The sequence below is a fragment of the Terrapene carolina genome, unplaced genomic scaffold, assembly GCF_002925995.2.
Source record: "Terrapene carolina triunguis isolate 2854851 unplaced genomic scaffold, T_m_triunguis-2.0 Scaffold34780, whole genome shotgun sequence".
Classification (NCBI taxonomy): Eukaryota; Metazoa; Chordata; order Testudines; family Emydidae; genus Terrapene; species Terrapene triunguis.
The window spans coordinates 704-17,240 of NW_020699131.1; the positions used below are offsets into that span (position 1 = coordinate 704).

Below are 16,537 nucleotides of genomic sequence, written 5' to 3' on the forward strand. Positions count from 1 at the left end.
GTTATTTTCAATGAATAATGAAAATATAATTTTTCAGTGTGTGAAGAGCGATCAATCTGCTTCTCCCATGAGAACAGTCTCCACTAGTGCATGTAGTGTCTCATATTAACTTTCTCTCCATTCAGGCATTTCTACTCCGACCATCACCCTGGGAACACACAGAAAGTCAGGGGAAGATACGGTAAATGCAGGAGACACCCTTATTCCTTAGAGTTGGACACTTTCTCCACTACGCCATGTCAGATTGGAACACAAGCGACTTCACCAACCCCTCCACCTTCATCCTACTTGGCATTCCTGGCCTAGAGGCAGCCCATATCTGGATCTCCATTCCCTTCTGTGCTATGTACGCCATAGCTGTGTTAGGGAACTTCACCATCCTGTTCATCGTGAAGAGGGAGTCGAGCCTCCACGGACCCATGTTCTATTTCCTCTGCATGCTGGCCGTCACCGACCTGGTCATCTCCACGTCAACCGTACCCAAAATGCTGAGTATCTTCTGGTTTAAATCCAGGGAGATCAGTTTCAGTGCCTGCCTCACGCAAATGTACTTCATTCACTCCTTCTCTGCGATGGAGTCTGGAATCCTAGTGGCCATGGCTTTTGATCGCTACGTGGCCATCTGCAAACCTCTGAGATATTCAATGCCCTGACAAACTCTGTTGTGGCCAAGATAGGCCTGGCCGTGGTGCTGCGAAGTGGCATACTCAGATTACCCTATCCCTTCCTGGCGAGGCAATGGCCATATTGCAGAACCAACATCATCCCCCACTTCTATTGTGGGCATATGGCTGTGGTGAAGTTGGCCTGCGCTGACATCCGCATCAGTAGTTACTATGGCCTGTTTGATCTTTTCTCTGAGATCGGAATGGATTTATTTTTTATTGCCGTGTCCTATACTCTGATCCTCAGGGCCATCTTCCGCCTCCCCACAAAGGATGCCCGGCTCAAAACTTTTCGGACCTGTATCTCTCATCTTTGTGCCATCTTAGCTTTGTACATCCCAGATTTATTCTCCTCTCTCATTCAGCGGTTTGGCCACAATGTGCCACTGCACCTACTTGTTCTCATTGTTAGTGTGTACCTGCTGGTGCCCCCCGTGCTACACCCTATCATTTACGGGGTGAGGACCAAACAGATCCGGGGCAGGCTGCTCCAACTCTTTGCTCATAAAGAGACTTAAATGTTTCTCCTTGTGCTCTGACTCTCAGATTGAACTCTGTGCAGAGATGGCTGGTGCATGGTGCTGGGGCCTCTTCCCTCAATCAGTTACTGGACAGACAGAGAGACATTAAACCCTTTCCTGTCATTACTGTGCTGTGTCAATGTGATGAACTGGGGAATCAGTCTATGTACACTACACTGGGTTGCCACCTTTCTAATTGCTGGTAGCTGGATCCCTGAAATTGCAATCTTGCCCCATCTCTTCTGTCAAGCTTCAACCCTGCTGTGTGTCTTCTCCCCAAGGCCCTTGCCCTTCACTTGCTCCTGTCTTCCCCTCCTCTTGTGAGCTGCGACCCAGTCATCTCTAAAACCAATATGTTTTTCACATCTTACAGCAAGTCACTTAAGGGACACTGGTTAGTGTTAAAATTTTAATGTTTATTCTCAATTTGTTCCTAACTCTGTGGAGAGAGAGACCTCATCAGGACTCCTGGGATCTATCGCAGCTCTGGGAGGGTAGTGGGGTATAGTGTGTTACAGCAGGAGGCAGATACATCTGGGGTCTAAATAAGAAGATCAGAATGGCCATACTGGGTAAAACCAATGGTCCATGTAGCCCAATAGCCTGTCTTCTGAGAGTGCCCAGTGCCAGGTGCTTCAGAGGGAATGAACAGAACATGGCAATCACCATGTGATTTCTGTGGAGCAGCTCAGCAAAAGGGTGCAGAAGCCCCGAGCCTGGGCTTCCTCAGCTTCAGTTGGCAGGAGTTCAAGCCTCCAGCCCCAGAAGGAGCCGCAGGGGAGGGGAAGAGCCCCAGGTGGTGTGGCAGAAGAAGCCATCAACTCAGGCTGCCCCGAGGCCTAGCCACAGGAACAGAGTAGAGGCAGGGGCTGTAGGGGGAGGAGGGGAGAGAAGTCCTACTCATTTTTCTCCCCTCTGTCTTCCATTCTGCTCCCACCCAGGGGTTTTCTCATTTTCCCTGTCCTTGGGCAAACCTCAGGAGGCATTGTTTTGTCTCCTCTCCCTGACCCCTTAGGGGCTGCTTTCCTCCCTTCACCTCCCTTTCCCTTTCTGGAGATAGAGACGGGTTGCATGGCACCACTGGTACATTTGCCACAGCGGTGGTCTGCTCCCTCTTTGCCCATCTTCATGGGCCACAGGGTTGTAACAGGAGCCCAGCCAGAGGATTATTATAGGTCCACGACACCGTCCCACACTGTGCTGTGGGATGAGCTTCACCGTTTTCTGGTGGACACCTGTGGGTTCAAGGGTAAGGTGAAGCTCCCTCTCCAGCATTGGGGAGAATTCCATCTCGTCGTCTGGGCCACAAGGTTTGTTTTGGAGGAGTGGAGGGGAACAGGGAGGGAGGATATCCTGGTCTACCGGTGGGCCCGCCACTTCTGTGACAAGCCTTTCAGGTTGGTCAGCGATTGTTGCATGGCTGGATGGGGATTTCCTGCCCACGAGGATCCTCCTCAGCCCTCCGAATGAACCCAACCATCTTTCAACATTGAACACCAGAGGCTCTAGGGTGGGTCTCCACAGTAGCCAAGTGCTCTCCTTCCTTTGTGATGTAGGGTACCCTGTGGTTTGCCTGCAGGAAACCCACATGGATCCAGCCGCCGAGACTAGTTGGCGGCTGGAGTGGGGGAACAGGGTATATTTTGGACACCTCAGCACTCAATTGGCTGGGGTGGCCACCCTATTCTCCCCTAACCTACACCCTGAGATGCTGGGAGTTGCCGAGGTCATGCCAGGTCACCTTCTGCACCTCCAGGCCTGGGTGGACAGGCTGACATTGAATCTGTTCAATGTCTACCCCCCAAATGCAGACCTGGAGTGGGTGTGTTTCTATCAACAGGTGTCTGCCTTCCTTGGCACTTTGGATCCTCACTAGTGCCTGGGCCTAGGTGGGGATGGAAATTCCATCTTTGAGTACCAGAATCGTTCAGGGATTAAGAGCAGCCAGGTTGCTGCAGGCATCCTCAGAGAGATCATCAATCATCACTCCCTGGTAAACATCTGGGACGATCAATATGCGGATGACAATTCCACCTTTATCTATGTCCAGGTGGAAGTCGATCGGTTGCACCACTCCTGATTGGACCGCATGTATGTATTTTGTTTCCATCTTGCCCCAGCCCACTCCTCCAGCATTTAACCGGCCCAGTTCTCGGCCCACCATTTAGTGGCCATGATGGCCTCTTTCATCTTGGAGCTCACCTTGGGCTCTTCACCCTTCAGACCCCTCTACGCATACTGCAGGAGATGGTGGCCACTGTATTGCCTACAGCTTGCGTTTTCCTTGAACAGGTCCTACAAGAGGGTGCTCCCCACCCATCCCTCTCCTCAGGACCTCTTGAATTCTTGATTGGGCTCCTGTCCCATGAGTCCCCCGGCCCCCACCCTTTCATAACCCGAGCCAGCTGCACACCCTGCAGCTGGTTCATTTCTGAATTCCACCAAGGGAACAACTTTACATGCTCATGCTCCACATGCTTCACTTTCTCAGATGCCCTGATATCAAGTGGTGGACCTAGTAACACCTTCGGATGGTGAAGAACCCCGGTGGGCCAGAAATTACTCCACCCTGGTCCCACGGCCCACTGGGGATATCGGTTGGTGGCTCCTTCATGGAGCCATGAGCACAGACATGTATGTGGCACAGTTCACCCCCATTCCAGATGCCTGCCCATTTTGTGGCATGAGGCAGACCCTGGTGCATGCCTATCTAGAATGAGCAAGGTTACAGCCCCTATTCCAACTCCTCCACAACTTCAACAGGAGGTTCTGGCTGCACTTTTCCCCACACCTTTTCATATATGCTACCTGCTTTAGCTCAACATACAGGATGTGGCCTGCAGGTCCCTTGTGTTACAGGTGAAATATACTCTAATCTAAATCTGTAAACTTATTAATAAAACAAATAATCAAACCCAGAAGGAAATAAGAAACTTAGGCAGGCAACTAGAGTAGACTATAGGCTACCACAGCTGCAGGCTTCCACCCAGACAGCAAAGTCAAGTGTGATGATTATTGAAAATCTTGTTCATCATATAATAAAGTTCTACCGATCCCAAAGGATTATACACATCACCTTCCAGGTGAATGAATATTTCAGATATTACCCAAATACTCACTTAGAGCCAATTCTTATTAACTGATTTAAGATGCATTTAAAAAAAGAGAGTATTGGTTAAAAGATAACTATACACAGAGACATGATTAGAGTTTTTAAGTCAGTTTCATAGTAGAGATGGCTGCCTTCAGAGTTCCACAGAGTTCTTTCAGAATTAGTCAAGAGATTATAGTCCAGTGTTGAAATATTCATTATCAGGGTGGTCCAGGGTGTAATTGTCATAGACTGCAAAAGTCCACATTCCTGACCAGCCCTTGTACAGAACAGGCAACTTGGCTGTAGGCAAGGTTAAAGAGTTTGACATGAAGCATTGAATTGTCACCAGAGCCTCTGGACTGATGAATTTGGGGTCCAGTAGGGATTGGTGGATAGTCAACACTTGTGCTCCAGTGTCCCTCCACGTGATAACCTTCTTTCCGCCCACTCTCAAGGTTTTCCTTCGCTCCGAGGGTATGAGAGAGGCATCTGGGCCTGGGGAACTTTGGTGTGATTGTGGTGTAATGAACTGTAATTGGTTGGGGTTCTTGGGACAGTGGGCCTTTATATGTCCCAGTTCATTACATTTAAAACATCCCCCTGCTAAGGTATCACCGGGATGAGGTGGGTTACTGGAGACTGGTCTGGTGGGACGATAAGGGGTTTGGGTTTTACCTTGGGATGTAGGTGGGGCCTTGGGCTGCCCTCGGTGGTAGGGTGTGGTTTGAGGGTTCCCCTTCTGATCTTCGCTCATACTGCAACCTGGGTTTTTCCTCTGTGCTCCCTCCACCCATTTTGTGTTGATTTTCCCCGCCTCACTGGTGGCCTGGGACTGCTCGTATTGATCAGTGTAAGAAGCAAGACTTTCGACTGAGTCCATGTTCTTATCCCACAACCACTGTTTAATATGATCCTTGGTCATATTCATGAATTGTTCCTGAGTCATCAAATCAATCATTCCTTCAAAGGCAGTTACACCCCTGCCGTCAACCCATTTCTGTAACAGATCCTTTATCAGGTGTGCATAAGCCATATTACTTAGTCCAAGCCCTCTCTGTGACTCTGTAAGTGTCAGGTGTAACTTGAAATTGTTTTAAAACCAAATCCTTAAATTTACCATAGTCAGAAGCCTCCCCAATAGGCATCTTGTTGAATACGTCCAGAGCTCTTCCTGTCAATTTTGCTACCAATGTGGTCATCTTTTGATCTTCAGGAATGGTATGGAGGGTGCACAGTCTCTCAAAGGTGAGGAAATATTCAGCAATATCACTGGATTCAGTGTACTGTGGACATAGTCGCTCCCACCCGTGGACTTTTGGTAGAGGATGGTTAGGATTAGGTGGTGCATTTGCCTGAATATTTGCTAACTCCAGTGCCTGCTGTCTTTCTTTTTCTTTCTCCTCCATCTCTTTTTGTTTCTCCTCCATAGCTCTTTTGTGGGCATCCTCTTTGGCTTTTTCTTCTTTTTCCCTCTCCTCCATAGCTCTTTTGTGTGCAGTCTCAGCCCTGGCCATCTGTCTGTCATGTTCCTTTTTGTTCTCCTCAGCCTGGAATTTGGCTAATTCTAGGTCCTGTTGCATAGTATTTTCTCCTTTGCCTGACATTTCCCCCCTGTTCTCCCTTAGCTATCTGGGGGGGGGGGGGGGGGGGACAGCTTGGAATGTTTGGTTACTGTAATGTGACTGTTTAGAAAAAAAAAAGTAAAACACATTTTTGTGACTTGTCTTGGCAATATGTTAATGACCCTTCAGTGATCACAGCTGGAGATTCCCTTCTAACAAAAAGCCCTCTGTTACAAGCTCTTATCTGTTTGCTGTCAGGGTATCTGCTTCCCCAGCATTTCAACACAGGGAAAAAAATCTGGCTTTTGGTTCCTTTAAAATCCCTCATCGCTGCTCACCATGTCATAGGTTTCACCCCCACTCTGAACTTTAGGGTACAGATGTGGGGACCTGCATGTGAACCCCTAAGCTCAATTAACAGCTTAGATCTGGTCTGGCTGCCACCACCCAAATGATTTATGAGTTATTTGAGAAACTCTGTCTTCCCCCCCAAAACCTTAACCTCCCTGGGTAGCCTTGAGAGACTCCTCCACCAATTCCCTGGTGAACACCGATCCAAATCCCTTGGATCTTAAAACAAGGAAAAATCAATCAGGTTCTTAAAAATAAGACTTTTAATTAAAGAAAAGAAAGGTAAAAGAAAACCCTCTGGGAGAGATTAGCATACCAGCTACTGTCACAGAAAACAGATTCAAAACACAGAGGATGTTCCCCTGGGCAAAAACTTAGTTATACAAATGAATACCCAATTTGATTATTCCTCTAATTGCACAAGAAAAGTTACAAAACAAAATAAACATAAACCTATTTATTCCCTTCAGTAATACTCACTACTTGATAAGAGGCTGAATTCTGGAGCTTTCCCACTCCGGTCAAAAGTGAAACTGACCCAGACAAAGGGAACTTCCCTCCTTCCTTTTGAAACATTTTGTCCCCCCATTGGTTCCTCTGGCCAGGTGTCATCTAGGCTAGGTGAACTACTTAACCCTTTACAGGTAAAAGAGGCATTAACCCTTAACTATCTGATTATGACAGAAGGAGATTCCACCACCTCCCTAGGTAACCCATTCCAGTGGTTCACCACCCTCCTAGTGAAATAATGTTTCCTAATATCCAAACTAGACCTCCCCCACTGCAACTTGAGACCATTAGTCCTTGTTCTGGTATCTGCTACCACTGAGAACAGTCTAGATCAATCCTCTTTAGAACCCCCTTTCAGGTAGTTGAAAGCAGCTATCAAATCCCCCCTCATTCTTCTCTTCTGCAGACTAAACAATCCCAGTTCCCTCAGCTTCTCCTCCTAAGTCATGTGTTCCAGCACTCTAATAATTTTTGTTGCCCTCTGTTGGACTCTTTCCAATTTTTTCACATCCTTCTTGTAGTGTGGGGCCCAAAACTGGCCACAGTACTCCAGATGAGGCCTCACCAATGCTGAATAGAGGGGAATGATCATGTCCCTCGATCTGCTGGCAATGCCCGTACTTATAAAGCCCAAAATGCCATTAGTCTTCTTGGCAACAAAGGCACACTGTCGACTCATATCCAGCTTCTTGTCTACTGTAACCCCCAGGTCCTTTTCTGCAGAACTGCTGTCTAGCCATTAAGTCCCTAGTCTGTAGCAGTGCATGGGATTCTTCCGTCCTAAGTTCAGGACTCTTCACTTGTCCTTGTTGAGCCTCATCAGGTTTCTTTTGGCCCAATCCTCTAATTTGTCTAGGTCCCTCTGTATCCTATCCCTACCCTCCAGCGTATCTACCACTCCTCCCACTTTAGTGTTGTCTGCAAACTTGCTGAGGGTGCAATCCATGCCATCCTCCAGATCATTAATGAAGATATTGAACAAAACAGGCTCCAGGACTGACACTTGGGGCACTCCGCTTGATACTGGCTGCCAACTAGACATGGAGCCATTGATCACTACATGTTGAGCCCGACAACTTAGCCAGCTTTCTATCCACCTTATAGTTCATGCATCCAGCCCATACATCTTTAACTTGCCAGCAAGAATACAGTGGGATACAGTATGAAAAGCTTTGCTAAATTCAAGGAATAACACATGCACTGCTTTCCCCTCATCCACAGAGCCAGTTATCTCCTTGTAGAAGGCAATTAGGTTAGTCAGGCATGACTTGCCCTTGGTGAATCCATGCTGACTGTTCCTGATCACTTTCCTCTCCTCTAAGTGTTTCAGAATTGATTTCTTGAGGACCTGCTCCATGATTTTTCCAGGGGCTGAGGTGAGGCTGACTGGCCTGTAGTTCCCCGGATCCTCCTCCTTCCCTTTTTTAAAGATGGGCACTACATTAGCCTTTTCCCAGTCATCCAGGACCTCCCCCGATCGCCATGACTTTTCAAAGATAATGGCCAATGGCTCTGCAATCACATCCACCAACTCCTTTAGCACCCTCGGATGCAGTGCATCTGGCCCCATGGACTTGTGCTCATCCAGCTTTTCTAAATAGTCCCAAACCACTTCTTTCTCCACAGAGGGCTGGTCACCTTCTCCCCATATTGTGCTGCCCAGTGCAGCAGTCTGGGAGCTGAACTTGTTGGTGAAGACAGAGGCAAAAAAAGCATGGAGTACATTAGCTTTTTCCACATCCTCGGTCACTAGGTTGCCTCCCTCATTCAGTAAGGGTCCCACACTTTCCTTGACTTTCTTCTTCTTGCTAACAGACCTGAAGAAACCCTTCTTGTTACTCTTAACATCTCTTGCTAGCTGCAACTCCAAGTGTGATTTGTCCTTCCTGATTTCACTCCTGCATGCCTGAGCGATATTTTTATACTCCTCCCTGGTCATTTGTTCAATCTTCCACTTCTTGTAAGCTTCTTTTTTGCGTTTAAGATCAGCAAGGATTTCACTGTTAAGCCAAGCTGGTTGCCTGCCATATTTACTATACTTTCTACACATCGGGATGGTTTGTTCCTGCGACTTCAAAAAGGATTCTTTAAAATACAGCCAGCTCTCCTGGACTCCTTTGCCCATCATGTTATTCTCCCAGGGGATCCTGCCCATTAGTTCCCTCAGGGAGCCAAGTCTGCTTTTCTGAAGTCCAGGGTCCATATTCTGCTGCACTCCATTCTTCCTTGTGTCAGGATCCTGAACTCAACTATCTCATGGTCACTGCCTCCCAGGTTCCCATCCACTTTTGCACCTCCTACTAATTCTTCCCAGTTTGTGAGCAGCAGGTCAAGAAGAGCTCTGTCCCTAGTTGGTTCCTCCATCACTTGCTCCAGGAAATTGTAACCTACAAAAAATTTCCTGGATTGTATGTGCCCCGCTGTATTGTTCTCCCAGCAGATATCAGGGTGATTAAAGTCTTCCATGAGAACCATTGCCTGTGATCTAGTAACTTCTGTTAGTTGCCGGAAGAAAGCCTCGTCCACCTCATTCCCCTGGTCTGGTGGTCTATAGCAGACTCCCACCATGACATCACCCTTGTTGTTCACATTTCTAAACTTAATCCAGAGACACTCAGATTTTTCTGCAGTTTCATATGGGAGCTCTGAGCAGTTATACTGCTCTCTTACATACACTGCAACTCTCCAAAATTTTCTGCCCTGCCTGTCCTTCCTGAACAGTATATATCCATCCATGACAGTACTCCAGTCTTGTGAGTTATCCCACCAAGTCTCTGACAGATTGTGAGCCCATACCAACTCCGCACGAACTCGGGTGCTGGAGAGGTGAGTAAGGACTTGCTTTTTACCTAACATTGGTATGGGCTCACAATCTGTCAGAGACCAGACACCAATTCATTGATCAACGAGCTCACACTATCCTTAGCTTAAAAGGATTCAGAGTAATGTGGCAAGTTTATTAGGGGTGAGCATCAATATTTATACACAGAAGTAAACAAAGTGATTCACAGATCATAATGGTCATGCATAATCAATCAAGATTCTACAGGATAAAACAGGTTAAAATGTAGATTCAAAAAGACAAAAGGGGAGATGGCTACTTAAGGGGAGGAGGGTGTCATGAGTACAGGGGCGGCTCTAGGCACCAACAAAGCAAGCACGTGCTTGGGGCAGCCCATTTGCAGGGGCGGCAAGGATCCAGCATGGGAGCTGAGAACCAACAAGGAGCCCTGGGAGCTGTAGTTCCTTGGTTAGCTCCCTGCCTATAGAGCCAGCCCTGGAGCAGGGAAAGAACTACATTTCCCAGCATTCCCTTGGCCACTACCAACAGGAAAGAGGGGGAGGGAGTGAGGTAGCTGAGACCTCATGCTGCAGCTTGCTACGAATGGAGAGCTGCGCTGTGAGTAGGGATTCCATATTTTAACATTCAAAAAATAGGACACGCCACGGGGAGGGAGGGTAGCCCCACCCTGCCACCATCCACTCCCTCTGACTGCCCCCCCCAGAAACCGTCCAACTCCTCTGCTCCCTGTCCCCTGATCACCCCCTCCCGGGACCCCTGCCCCAACTGCCCCCCAGGACCCCACCTCTATCTAAGCCCCACTGGTCCTTGTACCCAACTTCCCCCTTCCTGAGACCCCCCCCCCAACTTCCCCTCTAGGACCCCACCCCCTACCTGTCCCCTGACAAACCCCTGGGACTCCCATGCCTATCCAACTGCTGCCTGTCCCCCCAAACCCCTGACCCATCTAACCCCCCCTTCTCCCTGTCCCTGACTGCCCCCCTGAACCTCCGCCCCATCCAACCCCCCCTGCTCCCTGTCCCTTGACTGCCCCACCCCCCCCGGAACCCCCTACCCCTTCTCCAACCCCCCAACCCCCTTACCGTGCCACTCAGACCAGCGTGTCTGGCTTCGTGCAGCACCAGACACGCTGCTGCATACATGCTGCCGTGCTCCCCTGCGGAGCCACAGGCTCCCCCTCTCTCCCCCAGCACCTGCCTTCCAGATTTGAACACCTCAAAATTCAGGAGTGCTCAAGCTCAGTTTGGGCAGCTGTTACTTCATTTCTACCAAATTAAATATACTGATCCACTGTAACTTGCTGTAGAAAAAGTAGGATAACATTGAGCAAGAAATGCTTCTCAGTGGTTATTAGGCCTGGAATTGCTATTTTCAACAGCCATTGCCGTTTGTTTGTTTGTTTGTTTGTTTAAAAGGAAGACAGTGATATTGCATTGGCAAATTCCCCATAGAAAGAAAGAATGGAACAAAAGAATAATAAAGGCACCTCAACTTTTCCTCATTTATGTAGGACAGTCTTATAATATGCATCCAGATATCCTCCAATCACACAAGCTGAAAATTGTTCCACTTTACTGCAGTTCTGTAACCATATGGGAACCAATCCTGTCTGTGTTCTGTGCACATCTAAAATTCCTGCTGAATGACCTGCTGTGGGAGCGAGTTACCAGTGGCCCAGGGCTGCAGCGGAAGGAGGGTGCAGGGGGGGGGGGGGGGGCCGGGGGGGGTGTGTGTGTGTGTCGGGGGGGCAATGGTGGGGGGGTAGGGGGAACCCAGAGCTGGGGCAGCAGGGTGTGTGTGTGGGAGAGCCCAGGCCTGGGCGGCAGGGGGGTGCGGGTCAGGGGGGTGAGAGCCCAGGGCTGGGGAGGCAGGGGGGTGCGGGTCAGGGGGTGAGAGCCCAGGGCTGGGGAGGCAGGGGGGTGCGGCAAGGAGCCCAGGGCTGGGACGGGGGGCAGCCAAAAATTTTTTTGCTTGGGGCGGCAAAAAACCTAGAGCCGGCCCTGCATGAGTAGTTCGCAGGTCAGAGCTTTGATTAAAAGTTCAGACAGAGACATCAAGTCTGGGTTAAGTTTAAGCTTATCAAAAGTTCAGACTCAACATTCCTCCATTTGTAGCTTTGGGATAACTATATACCAAAAGCTACACCCCATTTTAAGGAGCCAAGGGCCGCTTGGCAATTTCAGCCTGGGCCAACTCGAAGAGAGTAAGGCCCTTGGCTGAAGTAGGAAAAGAATAAACTGACCCACATGAGTCTATGAGGGAGGGGACACACTGAATACAGCAACACAGTATTATAAGGATTACTATGGCCCCAACAATACCCACCAAGAGTTTTTTAACCCACCCAAATCCAGGCAGCCAATTCCATAAGGCTCCCCACCAATCATAAGGTGGCTGGCCAGAGGAGTAGTTCTTAGCCATTTCCCTTAGATGTTTGGTACGTTGAAAAGTGTCAGAGTAGGTGTCATTTACAAAAACACAGCATTCTTCATTTATGAGGGCGCAAGTTCCTCCCTGGGCTGCTAACATTATGTGTAAAGCCATTCGGTTTTGCAAAGCTAACTGGCGCAGCTGGGACATTTCCCCGGCCTGATTCTCAAATAGGGTCGCAGTTTCATTGGTTAAAGATTCTAGTAGTCCCTGTTCTGCATTTACTGGAAATTGAGTACATACCCAGCAATTACTTCTATTTCCTAAAATACGAGTTTTAACCTCGTGGGAATATCTAATAAAAGCATTATCTTCATAAGCAGAAAATAAACTAAAAAGGCATAATAAAAAACATACAGTTGTCAGAATAAAAGGTCCTCTCATTTTTTCCGAGTCAATTTAAGTCTGATGTCTGAAAGAGGTAAGCTGGTCCACTGGTCAGAGGCAGTGTCCTCAGTGGTGGCAAGAGCTGCTGGTCCACTACGGCTGGCTTGACGTGGGAGTGGTGGATCCAGGATTTGCGTCCTTCCAGGAACACTGCAGTCTGGGTTGTTAAAAGAACCTGGTGGGGTCCAGTAAACCTCGGCTGGAGGGTGTCACCACGAATGAACTTTTTGGCCCAGACGAAGTCCCCTGGTTGGAACGGGTGGATCTGTTCTTCCAGGGGCACGGTTTGGGAAAACTGCGAGGCTTTCCAAAGGGTACGGAGGCCAGCCTGTAGGGAGAGAAACTGGCACGCGGTCATATGATCCCCTCCCAATAGTGAAACATCAGCACGTGGTAGCGCCCCGCCTTTGAAAGGGGGGTGTCCATAGAGCAGTTCAAAGGGGGATAATCCCAATACACGGGTTGGGCGAGTACGAAGGTGAAACAGGACCAAGGGAAATACCTGAGTCCACTTTAACCCTGTTTCCTGACAGTATTTAGCCAATGTAAACTTAAGCTCCCTATACATACGCTCAACTTTCCCGCTAGACTGGGGGTGGTAGGGTGTATGAAAGGAGTGTGAAATGCCCACTCCTTGTTCTAAACGGCCAAGGACATGACCAGTAAAGTGAGGTCCGCGATCTGAGTCAAGCATGAGAGGGATGCCAAAACGGGGTACAATGTCTCTAAGGAGAATCTTCGCCACTGTGGCAGCAGTACAATTAGCAGTAGGAAAAGCTTCGACCCAGGAAGTCAGAGGGCAAACCAAAACAAGGAGGTACTTTTTCCCAAAAGCCTTTGGCATATCTGCAAAGTCAATTTGAAGATGTTGAAATGGAGCAGCAGGCGGAGGTCTTCCACCCTTAATTTTGTTAAAAGGCGGAGCAGGTCCATTACGCTGACATGTGCTGCATGCTTTCACTATTGACAGGCAGTAGGGTTGAATGCCTGGAGCATACCAAAAGCGAGCGATGGTGTCCACAAGGGCGTGTGTTCCGTAGTGACCCCCCTTATCATGGTGCCAGCGAACTGCCACGGGGTATGTGGAGCGAGGGAGGCAGGCTCGGCCATCCGGCATAAGCCAGGTCCCTTTGACCAGAGTGGCTCCGAGGCTCTCCCACAACTGTAGTTCAGCAGCGGGTACTGGTACGGGGTGCGGTGAAGTAAAGGAGGAGGCTGCAATAGCCAACGTGGGCATGGCTAAGGGTAAGACGGCAGCCGTCTTGGCGGAGGCGTCAGCCAGGGCATTCCCACGGGTGACGGGGCTGTCATTTTTAGTATGGGCCCGGCAGTGAACTACAGCCAGGACCGAGGGTTCTTGGAGGGCGTCCAAAAGCTTGTGGATGAGGGGGAGGTGCTGAATGGGTTTTCTGGCAGCTGTCTGGAAACCTCGAAACTTCCAGAGGTCGATGTGACAATGCACAACTGCAAAAGCATACTTGCTATCAGTAAAAATGGTAACGGTCTTACCAGCGGCCAACTGGCAAGCTCGGGCCAGGGCATAGAGTTCTGCGGCTTGGGCTCCCCAGTTGTCTGGTAGTGAGGCGGCCTCTTGAATGTCCCATTCAGAGGTGACTGCATAACCGGTGAAACGCTTGCCATCAACATAGAAGGAGCTTCCGTCCGAGAAAAGGATGCAATCAGGGTTGTCCAGTGGCACGTCAAACAGGTTGTCCCTTATCTGTAAGATGCTATAAACTACTTCCACACAGTCGTGCTGATCCTGGAGGACTGGCAGGTCAGGAAGCAAGGTAGCTGGATTAAGGGGCCCACACCTTTCAAAAATTAGGTTAGTGTCTTCTAAGAGTTCGGCCTCTAGCTGTTGCTGACGATGGGCCGAAAAGACTTGGGTTGTGCCCCTACGCAGAAGGGCTGACAAGGCATGAGAGGTCCAAACCGTGGTAAAATGACCCAGGGTCAGGCTCTTTGCCTTTGTGATCAGCAGGGCAGCTGCTGCCAGAGTCCGGGTGCAGGATGGGGTTCCCTGAGCGACAGGGTCGATCTGCTGAGAGTAAAAAGCAAGCGGGAAATGGTGGGGCCCGCTCAGCTGGGTAAGGACGCCACTAGCAATTCCGCCCCTCTCGTGGACAAAAAGGTGAAAGGGTTTGCTGTAATTGGGGGGGCGGAGAGACATGGAGGAGGCCACACTGTCCTTGAGTAACTGAAAGGCTTGGATCGTGTCCGGGGACCACTGCAAAGGGTCAGGAGCAAGGTTAGCAGTGAGTCGGTGGAGCGGTTTGCTTAACTCCCCGCAGGACGGCAACCAGGGGCGACAGAAGCCAATTAATCCTAAGAAACCTCGAAGTTGTTTCTTGGTGTTTGGCAGAGGGCAGTTTTGGATAGTCTTTATGCGGACTGGGTCCATTTGTCTCCCCTCTGGGGTTAACAGGAAGCCCAGATATTGGACCTTCTGTGAGACCCACTGAATCTTGTTAGGGTCTACCTTGTGGCCTCTGGTGTGTAGGTATAATAAAAGTGCCTTACCATCGATGCGGAGGGCAGCTTCTTCGCGGTTACCTAATAGGATGTCATCTACGTATAGGACTAACGTGGATCCCTGCGGACTGGTGAAGCCTTCCAAGTCGTGGCGGAGGCATTGGCTGAAAATCGTGGGGCTGTCTCTGTAGCCTTGAGGAAGTCGTTGCCAGACATAACTTTGTCCCTCCAAGGTGAAACCAAAGAGATACTGAGAGTCTGGGTGCACAGGAATGCTGAAAAAGGCTGATTTTAAGTCAATAACAGTGAACCACTCAGCATCCCAGGGGATTTGGCTGATGATAGTAGCTGGATCAGGAACTACTGCATGAAGAGGGACCACATACTGATTAACAACCCGTAGATCCTGTACAAAGCGCCAACGAATAGGGTCTCCGTCCTTTTTAGGAGGCTTTTTGACAGGCAGTATAGGGGTGTTACAGGGAGTGCGCTGAGGGCGGACTAGCTTTTGTGCAATGAATCCCTCGATAATGGGGCGGATGCCCTCCCGGGCTTCCAGCGACAGGGGGTATTGAGGGACTGACGGGGGGGTTAAGGAGGGCTTCACTTGAATCCTTACTGGCTCTGCCGAAAGGAGCAGGCCAACATCAGTGTCACAAATTCCCCAGAGGGTTAAAGGCAAGTCAGTGAGGTCAGGGGAGAGAGAGGGGGGGGTTTCCCAATTACCCTGAGTTGGGGCCGAATCTCCTAACACTGTCATCAATAATCCTACCCCTTCAGGAGTGCAGGTTAAAGTAGCCTCAAGCTTACAGAGTACATCCCGGCCCATCAAAGGGATCGGACAAGCTGGGGAAAAAAGAAAACGGTGAGAAAAACATTTATCAGCATAAATAACATTTAGAGGCAAAGTGAGTCCCAGAGACTGTGGGTTGCCCTCCACCCCAGTTGCAGTTTTAACCTCAGAGGATAGCCAGGGAGAGGGGGCATGATTTAAAAGAGAGAAAGTAGCTCCAGTATCAATGAGGAAAGAGACAGGCAGTCCTTGGACTGAAAGGGTTAGAGGAGGCTCTTTGCTGGGAGGGGAGAAAGTGAGGAAGGAGCCGGCTAAAGACATTAAGGAAATAAGACCATCACATTGTTTGCCTTCGCCCCCGGGATACCGTCATTGAGGAGGCTGAGTTTGCTGCAGCTGCTGCTGTTGCCCGTAGTTGATCCAGGCCTGGGGAACGGGCTGAGCTGGTGGTGCAGGGGTGTATTTGTCCCTGGTGTAAGTATCTGCGGATGCGACCGGACCCTCTGGGCATCCCCAGGGGCATTCACGTTTAAAGTGACCAGGCTGTCCGCACTGAAAACAATTTCCTGGTGCCTGGGGTTGCCAGGACCCTCTTCCCCGAGCGCCCTGAAATCCCCTGCCACGGCCACGGCCTCTGCCTCGAACACCGCCGCGAAAAGCTAAAGCCATCAACTTATATTCTTCCTTTTTCTCTTTCTTTTTACTACTTTCCCTTTCTTTCTCCCATGCAAAATCAGCTACGTCCAACACTGAAGTGACTGACTCACCTCCCCAACCAGGGCGAAACTTTAAGAAATAATCCCTTACAGGGGGCACTGACTGATTCACAAAAAACGAAATAAGAGTAGGGTGGTCTGCTTCTCTCTCAGGATCCATCTGAGTGAACATTCGGGCCCCCTCCAATAGCCTCGACCAGAACTTTCTGGGTGGCTCATCAGATTCCTGC

At 49.5% G+C, this 16,537-nt stretch overlaps 1 pseudogene; it reads left to right on the top strand.

The window, feature by feature from the left end:
- The first annotated feature begins 236 nt into the window (after nt 1-236).
- On the top strand, nt 237-1,183 carry LOC112107592 (annotated as a pseudogene).
- Nucleotides 1,184-16,537: the final 15,354 nt, after the last annotated feature.